Source organism: Myxocyprinus asiaticus, chromosome 28, assembly GCF_019703515.2.
Source record: "Myxocyprinus asiaticus isolate MX2 ecotype Aquarium Trade chromosome 28, UBuf_Myxa_2, whole genome shotgun sequence".
In the NCBI taxonomy this organism is placed as follows: domain Eukaryota; kingdom Metazoa; phylum Chordata; class Actinopteri; order Cypriniformes; family Catostomidae; genus Myxocyprinus; species Myxocyprinus asiaticus.
Window position 1 is genome coordinate 27,180,061 of NC_059371.1, and position 9,429 is coordinate 27,189,489.

Genomic DNA, 9,429 nt, shown 5'->3' on the forward strand with positions numbered 1-9,429 from the left:
ACTGTATCGCTGAGTGATCATGACCAACTGCGGCAGGTGCCAGCCAGACTTCACTTCAGTCTACTAAGACAGACTTCACAGAGGATGAATTAATGCAAACTCATAGACATAGGATTCTTCATGAGCCACTGTCTGAAGAATGGGCTTGAGATGGAGTTCACCAAAATTACTTGCCATAAGCTTGCAGCCGGACTGCGATGCTCCTCACTGAATGATACCTATATCAACTTGGTCAAAGGAGGGACAACACTCTTAAAAAAAGAAAAGAAAAAAGAACTACATAGAAAATGAATTAACCACTAACAAAAGCCTTCATCGGCCAAAATCAAAGGACAGTGCATCTATGTGTATTTTCTCAGTTAATTCGGGATGACTTCAAGGACTTCATCACTAAAACTTATAGTTCATACAAAAACATTTTGTTTAACCATTGACCCACACTTACTTTGTTTACTAATTTTAACCATTAATAGTTCTAAACATAATTAATATTGGCATTATATTAATTCATTTTCTGTATAGCATAATTTCGGGTACAGCTGCTTTGAAACAACGCCTGTTGTGAAAAGCGCTATACAAATAAATTTGACTTGACTTGAATTGACTTGAATCTTCAATAGATGAGAACCTATTTGCTGATGATTTGTTTCTCATACTTTTTCTACCAAACTTCATGTTTTGTTCAAAAATATTTTTTTTTGACAAAAATGTTTATTATTCACCCAAGCAAGCTCACAAACAAGTAAACAAGTAATTTCTTGAACTAATTTTAAAGCTAACAACCCACGGTAAGATTTGATATAAAGTTTGAGGCTGTTTGGGGCTTACAGATCAGTGGCCAGCACAGAATAGAGATGTTTGCATTTTATGCCTTACCGAAATAAAATTTCCCTTTGTGATATTTTTGAAAATAATTCAAACTGTGGTATTATGGCAACAAAATAAATGGTACAGTCACCTTCCTGAGAATGAGAGCTACCATTTGATATATGACATGTCAATTTAAGTGCTATGTGCATATAAAAGACTTTGTGTGGGTTTGTTTACATTTGAATGTTTTGACAGTTACTGTGATGAGGAGGAAGGCGTGGCCGGGCCGTGATAAGAGCACGGCCGGCGCTGAATCAGCTGATCAGTGGGAGAGTGATATAAAGGGCAGCCGGAGACGCAGGTTCGGGAGAGAGAGAGAAACGCACTTGGCCATGCTGCATGTGTGTCTGTGTTTGTTTATGATTGTTTTAAGTTGAGTTTTATATTAAACCTTATGTTTACTGTTCAGTCGGCTCCTGCCTCCTCCTTGCTCATCCTCGAACTGTTAGGAGGGATGCACTGTAGTGGAGTCCTCGCCACTGCCTCCGCCAGGGGAGCAGCTGCAGCCATCTGCCTGGGTACGGATGGGTCGCTGCCGGCCACCAAGGCTGGAGGAACCGCAGTTGTCTGCCAAGAAGTGGAGGAGCTGTCCTGTCCGCCAGGGGCCAGAGGACTCACTGCCGGGGGAGGAGCGAGCTGGCATCCGCCAGAGGGCGGAGGAGCGGTTGAGGACCGGGCGACAGCATGTCCGGGAGCTGACGAGCAAGTTCTTCTCTCTCTCTGTATGTCTTCACTGTCTTTCCCTCTACCCACGCCTCCCCTCATCTCTCCCCCAGGTTCGAAGGAGGCGGGGTGGACCACCGGCTGACAGAACGGCCGGAAGGGCAGCGTTTCCCCTCCAGAGATGGGGGGGGGGGTTTGTGGTCAGACCGGTGGCGCTCCGGCCTGAATCGGGCTGGGGAGGAGTGTGACGAGGAGGGGGGCATGGCCAGGCCGTGATATAGCACAACTTGTGCTGAAGCAGCTGATCAGCAGGAGAGCGAGACGGACGGCAGCCGGAGACGCAGGTTCGGGAGAGAGAGAGAGAAACGCATGTGGCCGCACTGCATGTGTGTCTGGGTTTATGTTTGTTTTATGTTGAGTTTTATCATTAAACGTTATGTTTACAGTTCAGCCGGTTCCCGCCTCCTCTTTGCCCGTCCTTTACCTGTTACAGTTATATTTAAAATTAACGAGCATTCCATTGTTTGAACATTCCTCATATAGGATATTTGATCACCCGCTATGGGAAAACTGCATCCGATCAGTTAAATGTTTTCTTTCACTCAGTAGTAGCTATTCAATTGAGGCAGATGCCAACATGGACCGGTTGCATGACCTTATCCTTGAAAATCTTAATGTTAATTTAGATTTTAAGGACATTTTTGTATGCTAAATGATTGCGATGTTCTGTCGTGACTTGCCCAAAGTAAAGTCTGGGTCCTAAAACAAATCCATTGGCCTGTTAAGGCTATCTGAGCAGATTTTTTTGAACACAAAATTTCAGTCTAACTTAGCACGCAGACATCTGATGGCCAAACAGAAAATAATTGGACTGTCAAATATGGTGGCACATTCTGAGGTTTTTGGTCAGTGGACTGATTACCCCCTCCCTCTGATTTGTGACACGTCACCCCGTGGTATTGGACACCAATGAATGTGCGAGAAATATAAGAAATACTGATCTCTTACAGAAAAATCTTGAGACTGCAAAGAATTTATTTCTTATTGTTTGTTTGTCAGTTTATGACACAGTTGACCCATGAGGAAAATTATATGCTTTGAAATGGATTGTCTTGATTGTACCACTGATTACCTTGTGTTTTTAGTTTCTGTGGTTTTAAAGAGATTTTTGAGAAGTAGGACTAGTGTCAATACCAAAGCTGAGAGAGTGGCATGTATGACTGACAACCATTATAATGTTTTTTGCATTATTCTTAAATCTTTGTTTCAGTTTGTAATTTTAGGTCACCCTGGTGATGTGCATAACTCCTCCACATGATTCAGCCTGCTCTGGAAACAGCCACCCAACAATATGTATGTAGATTTCTTATGCTGTCGTTTACAAAGTTCGATAGTATATTACCTTGCAACAAAACCATTAGGTTGCTTTAGTGTGTGACCAAGGTCTAAAATTAACTTTTTAAAAATTGAGAAAATTCAATACCTCCTACCAAATAAAAATTGTATCTTACATTATTATTATTACTTTTGGACTTATTGCCATTTCATTGCCACAACTTGATTACCGAAATGTAGGATAGCAGACGAAGAGTCATTCATATTTATGAGTAAGTGTGACGGGATTTGTTAAGGCACGGGTAATTTTGTCTTCTCGCATGCACACTGTTGAGTGCTCAGCCTTTCACAGTGTACTATTTTGACCGCAAGCAAATACGGAGGTGTTTGATGCATACTACTACCTAGTACAGTCAACTACAGGCGCATACACAATGACATGCACAGAAGAGGACTGTCTGTGTGTCGGGAAACAAAAATGGGCCACACGTGGACAGACTGAGCAAAGTATACTTTGGCTTTTAGGAAAAGGGTAGGGTTGGGTTATAGTTTCTCCAACCAATCAGCTAGCGGCTTACTGATAAATATTACTGAAACGTAAAATCAGGTATCGCTTTCCTATTGTATAGAAATGACTCTTGCATTGCCATCCTACGTTTTCGGAAACTTGCCACCCACACACAAGTGTAAACGGTCCTGCTCGACCCGCTCCGAGCGGGATTCGAACCGGCGTCAGCCGGCATGGGAGGCATCATTTTATTTAATTAGTTTTTACTCAGTGTGATACTGCAGATATTTTTTACTTTTGTGTGACAAATTACTTGTTCTATTCCTATTCTGTAAGTTCCTCTGGATAGAAGTGTCTGCTAAATGACTGAATGCAACGTAAATATACTCACATTTGGCATTCGGCGAGTGTTAATTTTGATCCCTGTGTGTGGCGTTTCATCATGTTCTTCTCTAGTGCCTTAGTGTTGAGGTCTCAGTCACAAGTGTGATTCTGTCCCCTTTTGTCTCTTCATCAGTATTGATCTTGGATATGTATTTTATGTTAACTGTGCTCCGTAGGGTGCCTGTTCAACATCAAATTGTTTGGTGATGACTGCCGTCTTTGTCAGGATGCAATTCATTACCTATGGTACAACAAATATTACTGGGCTGCTCAATGGGAAGGTTTTCCTTTGACAAGGAATTGAGTCATGGGTTTCAGTTTTACATGTATTCATTTAGTCTTGCAGTGTGTATGTTCTGTATATGTAAATCTTGTTTGTTCTGTGCAAAATTGCCCAGTTTGTTTCAATTCTTTAAAATGACAGAATTTGATGTAATTTTCATCAGTGCAAGCAGCTTGGATGGATGCGCTTGTTTGTTTCCGCCACTGTTTGTGAGGTGCTTTTTTGATGTTTTCAGTAGCAAGCTAAACAAAATCTGTCAATTATGTCAAACAAGGCAAATGGAATGGAATATGGCCACCGTGAGCTATCAGAGTGATGAATTGTTTTAATTAGAGTTCACGTAATGCTTCAAGCTGTCCTCAATATTCTAGTGCATACTCAGCAACAATATGCAAGTACTTGAACAGTGACTCATCTTTTCATAATTAACTTGTTCCAAAAAGGAATTTGGTCTAAAAGGAACTAAAGAGCTGTAAACAGTTTTTGAATTAAACATGGGCTCACTGACTTTACTTCACCAGTTGCTAATGCACAGACAAGCACCCAGTCTCTGACGCAGAGTCACTTACAAGTAAATGAATGTGTACTGATTGTCTAATTCGCTTTGATTATTTTCAGTAATGTCAATTTCCTCTAAACATTTTATCCCTTCATAATATAAAGAAAAATTGTGACGTGTAGAGAGTAGTGAATACTCATCTTTGTCAAGTTCATGCCACGTCAAGTCATTTTTATTTGTATAGCGCTTTTCACAGCACACATTGTTTCAAAGCAGCTTTACAGAAAATTATGCTGTAATGTTTGGTATAGGGCATGATTGAGCGTTCGTCCGGAGAGAGGGAGAAAGCGGTAAGGGTGCGCACCTGAGCGCTATGATGTCTAACACCTGTTTCTGATTGCAGTAAGCCCTGGGGAGAGTGATAAAAGGAGAGACTACGCCAGAGACAAGGAGAGAGAGATACACAGCAGTGTGACATGTTTGTGTTTATTTGAAGCTGAAAAGCCACTCTTTGACTGTGTTAAATGTATAATAAAGACCTGAGTTTGAGTTTCAACATAACTGATTCCCACTTTATGCTTCCCACAATGACAGAATTATTACATACATTATATATATATATATATATACAATATATACAGATTCAAACCTGGGTCCCTGTAAATACATGCTCTGCTTAATGTGTCACAGATTTGACAGCATCAAGTGTAGTGCTTTTAAGTTATAAGTGCTTTTAAGTTATATGCTACATGTTGCTGAGTCAATGTGCTACTTGGTATTTATTTTAAGGGTACACAATAATGCACTATTTAAACATGAAAAAGACAGTAATTAATACATAACTGAATATACAGTTAGGCTATCTAAGCCAGAATTTACAACATATTAAATGTCTTGGTTTTGTATAGGAAGTAATGTAGTTAATGCTCAATTTCAGAGATCCAACATAAAACAAAGCTGTTACGAATAAATTACTAATACATCTGGATCCCCTGTTCTAAGTGAAAAATTCACCTAAATGATAAGTTTGTTTTGAGGGGGTATTGAAGTTTATTTCAATATATTTAAACAGTAATTATGACTAATTAGTATTGGTTTAACTAAGTTGTTACTAATAAAATTTTGTGTTTAAGACAACTTGACCCCCTAAAGTGAAGGTTTATCCTCTTCAAGTTATTGGTTTGTTTTGCACTTAAAATGTGGTATTTTATGTTAAAAAATTTATATTAAACTATTTATTACATTCATTATGTGATTACAGTTTTAGCAGTATATATATTTTTAGTTTTATTGCAATTGTAACATGCAAAACAAAGTTGTCTTTAATAGAAGATTGCATTAATTTATAATTTTAACAGCTTTGTAAAGCAAATACTAATTAGCCTTAATTACTGGTTTAATATTGCTTAGTAAACTTGATATATCTGAAATTGAGCAGTACTTTCTACTTAAAAATAAGAAGTTGAATAATTTGTTAATTATGACGAAGATAGCTTACTCTGCATTCAGTTAATTATTAATTACTGTCTTATTCATGTTAACTAGTGCATTATTGTGGACCCTTAAAAGAAAGTGTTACCTGGTACTTATATAAGCATGCTCGGTTGTTTGGAGAGGCGAACAGGAGTTTTCTAAAAAAACAAAAACAAAAACAAAAAAAAACCTTTTTTTTTTTTCTCCTGTCTGTCAAAATGAAAGAAAATGGAGAATCAGTAGATTAATCAGAATGCATTTCATTTACTTAAATTGTTCAGCCAATAGTCACACCCCAAACTAAAGCTACTGGTTGAGCCAGAAGTTGACATTTCAGAGCTCAAACAAAGCAATGTTCTAAGTTTTTAGAAAGCCAGTATATAATTGGCGTGCTTATAGCTCTATCTGCACACATCATCATCATAATTTTTTCCTTTTTCCTCTATAATAATTATGATATAAAAACTAAAATAAATAAAAAAACAGCTGAAATATATAATCATCTTTAAATGTAAAGGAAGCGGCACATAAAATGCCTTTACTACCTAACATGATCATATTCTAAATCAGCATGTTGCTTTCAAAAGTTCATGTACACTCAAAAAAATATACTGTATATATTTTTACAATTTACACATTTCAATTTGATAACTTATTTCCATCAAACTTAATTAATCTTTAACAAATTATCATTTAAATACCTTCCCAACATGTACAATATCACTGGAAAAGATATCCTGAGATATCACACGTCTTGTGCCCTAGTCTCTGCAAACTCCGTACAAAAGAGTCCAGGGTTCGGTCTGCTCCTTTTTTTATTTAGTGAAACAGAAAACTTAACCAATCAGAACCAAATGCTCTGTCTGTCAGTCATTTTACTGACTTTGGGTTTGCTGACATATCGTTTGGAGGGTGAGGTTTTAAAGAGTGGTCTAAATTAGTGACTAAATCAAGCAGAATTTAGAAAAATGGCAGAAATCACTTTTTATTGAACTTAGTGTCTTTTTAGTCAGAGCACTACACACAGGGAGTCTGATAAGCTAGTGTGAAGTGTTGATTCCTGCTAAGAATCACTTCAGCTATGGCCCAACAACCTGTGACCTCAAGCAGGCATAATGACAAAGGTCACCACATTACACCAGACAGCCACAATTAACATGGGAATGAACAGCTGGAAATTACATTGTCATTTATGAGGATAATTATTATAATCTCTTCATACATCAGCCATTAACAGCGTAGTGTATTAGAAATGAGGGCTCTATTATAAGCTTGCATGTGCAACATTTGTTGCTCTCTCTCTCTCTCTCTCTCTCTCTCTCTCTCTTGCTCTCTCTCTCACCCACTCTCTCTTTCTCTTTCTCACTCTTACTGAAACCATCTTTTTAAATAATTAAATAACTATTTCATTCTGTGCCAAATGTTTAAATGAAAGGGATTGTGACATTACAAAGGCATTTAGATTTAATTTTGCTCTCAGTGTAATTGGCACATGCAACAGCAACAGGCTTTCATCGTCACCTGTTGTTTTTTCATCACAAACATCTCTGCTGAGTGTCTGCCTGTGGCACATCCCTGTTCATAGGTCTGGAAATTAAATTTGTCTGCAAATACAGATGTGAATGTGAACATTCTACCTTTGCCTTACACACATTTACAATGTGTCTTCAACTATTATCACAGCACAGTTAAAACTGATCAACAATTGGTGTTGAAAAAGCCATTTTACATATTAGCTAGATAGATCCACTTTTCCACATTGTTTGGTGGCTCAGATGACAGAGAAAGTTTTGTTGGTGTCTATGCCATGACCCATTTCTGTTCTTCTTGATTGAAATATTTTATTTACTCCCTGTTGCTAGATTTGAAGTGTATATGGAAAATGTATGTAAAAATAACAATAATGACTTATGGGCCGGACAAACAGAAATCGTTCTTGCATTCAAAAACAATGAGACACAATGCAACGGAATGGAACAAAAGGCAGAGGTCTCAAGGTGCATTTTTCAAAGTTGAACAACTTTTAAGGGACAGACTGAATATGTATTGCATTAGAAAAAAAATAGATGCAGTGTAATGAATAGAACAGATTGCAGGTGTCTTAAAGGAATAGTTCACCCAAAAATGAAAATTCTCTCATCATTTACTCACTCTCATGCCATCCCAGATGTGTATGACTTTCTTTCTTTAGCAGAACACAAACGAAGATTTTAGGAAGAACATTTCAGCTCTGTAGGTCCATAAAATGCAAGTGAATGGGTGCTAAATTTTTGAAGCTCCAAAAAGCACATATGGCCATCATAAAAGTAATCCACATGATTCCAGTGGATTAATTAATATCTTCTGAAATGAAACGTTATGTGTGTGTAAGAAATAGATCAATATTTCAAACTTTTTTTACTGAAAATTCACGAGAGTCGAGGTCACGCAGCATTTCGTAAGCGCATTGGTTCACCCGAGAACTGACGTATGAAATATGAAACAATACGGAAGCGCAGTGTTGTTTACAACAAAGGATGATCATATAGATACCTCATTCGGCTGGTTTGGATATGTCAAATGCAGCACCATCTTGGAATGCTCACCAAGGAGAGCTGTTTGAATTGGTCTGAATGCAAATGAATGGAGGAGATGCCTCAGACCGAGCTCCTTGCTCAGACCGCTGCATAAACAGCTTTTGTGTGGAAATAGTATTGCGGTCCATAGGAACAGCTGCTAGTAAGGTATCTACGTACGAATATCTATGCAGAGGAGGCTTACGCACTTACGTCACGCGAGAGTCTAAATTAAGTTGGACCAACATAAGAAAATGTAGTTGCCTCAATTTTGACTTAATCTGAATGAAAGCCATTAAACTGCTTGTAAAAAATTTCTCAAAATCAATTAAGTGGTGCAGATGGATGTAAAAATTTGTTTGGTGTAAATGACCCCCACCTTGATACAGCGTCTTAAAAATGCAATGCTCACAGTGTGAGATGCTAAAAAAAGTGGTCAAAGATGTCTGTCTAGTGCATGTTTACATAGAAAACCTATTTAAAACAGCACAGACAGAAACAAATATATTGTTATTGTAACTAGGTTTTCTAACATTTAAGAAAACTAAGCTATGAACAAAGTTGAAGCAACTGCTTTGTAAGATGTGCAGTTTTTTAGTGTACATATTTGTTTTGTTCTTCACTGTGTTTGCAAGTAAACACAGGAAAAATCAATTATTGACAACTGGTGAGAGGGACAGATTCCGAAAACTAGAGTTCATTTGACCCTTTGCTGACAAGCTCTGTCTAAGAGAGGACCGTATTTATAATAATCAGGTTGAATCATTCAGACCTTTTATTTACTTGGTCTGAAACCATCTGATTGCTGTTTTCATCTTAGTATAGAACAGGAACAATGACAAAATCCATTCTTAAAGGA